Raw genomic sequence first — 2,281 nt, forward strand, 5'->3', positions numbered from 1 at the left:
CACAATAGCAAAGAGTTGGAAACAACCCAAGTTTCCATCAGCAAATGAATGGATAGAGAAGCTGTGGTATATTCACACAATGGAATATGATGCAGCACTGAAAAACAAAAAAATTCATGAAATATTCTACAAAAATACGTGACCATAGAGGACATTATGATGAGTGAAATATCTCAGTCACAAAAAGACAAATACTGTATAATGCCCCTGTTATAAAACAGGACTTACAGGGGGTTTGGAGAGAAACTAAGAAAAGAAGGGATAAATAATGTATACGGCATTGAGACGGACAAGGGGGAGAACTGTATAAAAGAAATATATATTACGTATTATTGGTGTGACAAGAGTCCAGAATAATAGCTGCATAGTAAATTAGTCTGTGGGGGGAGACTATATCACAATGAAAGATTTTTTTATTTTCTAAAGAAAAAACATACATGGGGGAAAGGAGGCAGGGAGGAAAATGTGCAACAATGAATGGATGGAAATCCAAGTTCTTTATAAATTTACAATAAAATCTTGATTAGAACTTTTAAAAAAGGAGACAAAGATTCTTACCACTGGTCCAATTGGCAGCACCATGATAGATGGAAAAGAAATCGAGGTTGTTAACAATTTCAGCTTGCTTAGCTCCACATTCAACACTCTTGGCACCACCAGTCAGGAAAGCAAAAGACAAATTGCATAAGGAAAGTCTGCTGTCTGGGACCTTTCTAGACTGCTAAATTAGTCTATAGACTAAGGTGTGCCTGATCCGGGCCCTGGTCTTCATAATTACTTGCTATGTATCAGAAAGCTAGACAATCAATAAGGATGACAGAAGAAGAATCGGTGCCTTTGAGTTGTGGTGCTGGAGAAGAGTATTGAACATACCATGGACTTCCCAGAGAAAAAAACAAGTCAGTCCTGGAGAGGGTGAAACCAAGCTGTTCCTTGGAGGCAAGGATTTTAAGGCTTCATCTCACACACTTTGGACATGTTGCCAAGAGGGACCAGACCTTGGAGAAGGACATCATGCTTGGAAGAGTGGAGGGTCATCACAGGAAAGGAAGACCCTGGATGAGATATATTGACACAATAACTGGGATAATGAGGGTAGATGTGCCAGAGGCAGTGAGATTGGCTCAAGTAGAGCAGGGTTCAGAGCGATTGTGCATAGGGTAACTAAAAGTTGAAGTAAATTCAATGGCATATGACAACAACCACAGTTTCTAGTCTATGCCAAAAAATTTAGAAGACTGCTATCTGTCCAATGACTGGAAGAATATTTATATTTCTTTCCATTAAAAAAAAACACCTGATCCTATGGAGTGCGAAAATTATCAAACAGCATCATTAATACCATATTCTAATAAAATCATGCTGAAAATTATCAGAGTTGACTGAAACAAGTACATCGACAGGAAACTTCCAGAAACTCAAGCTGGATTCAGAATAGGCCATGGTAACAGAAATATCATTGCTAACGTCAGATGAATCTTGGCTGAAAGAAGAGAATACCAGAAAGATGTTTACTTATGCTTTATTGACCATATAAAGTCACTCAACTGTGTGGATTGTAACAAATTATAATTAACACTGAGAAGAACGATAATCTTAGAAGTGTGTTCATGTAAAATCTACACATAGATCAAGAAGCTGTTGTGTAAACAGAACAAGGAAACACTGCATGATTTAAAATCAGGGAAAATGTGTGTCAGGGTTGTACCCTTTTACTAGACCTATTCAATTTCTATGCTGAGCAAATAACTTCAGAAGCTGGAAGAAGAATGTGACACCAGGATTGGAGGAACACTCAGCAGCACCCTGCATTATGCTGATGACACAGCTTTCCTAGCAGAGAGTGAAGAAGACTTAAAGCATTTACTGCAAAAGATCAAGAATTACAACCTCCAAGATGGGTTGCATCACAACAACAAGAAAACAAAATCCTCACCAGTGGACCAATAGGCAACATCATGATAGATGGATAAAAGACTGACCTTTTTAGCAATTTTATTTTCAAGACCCATTGATTTCACATGCAAGCAAGATTCTACTGAAGATTATCCAAAAACAATTAGAACAGCACATCAGCAGAGACCTGCCGGAAGTCCAGGCTGGGTTTAGAAGGGGTCGTGGTACTAGGGATATTGTTGCTGATGTTAGATGGATCTTGGCTAAAAGCAGAGAATACCAGAAGAAAGTCTATCTGTGTTTCATTGATTATGCAAAAGCATTTGAATGTGTGGATCATAACAAACTGTGGCTGACTCTGAGAAGAATGGGAATCTCAGAACAT

Source organism: Elephantulus edwardii, unplaced genomic scaffold (genome assembly GCF_000299155.1).
Source record: "Elephantulus edwardii isolate Elephantulus edwardi_28Jun2011 unplaced genomic scaffold, EleEdw1.0 scaffold00052, whole genome shotgun sequence".
Taxonomy (NCBI): domain Eukaryota; kingdom Metazoa; phylum Chordata; class Mammalia; order Macroscelidea; family Macroscelididae; genus Elephantulus; species Elephantulus edwardii.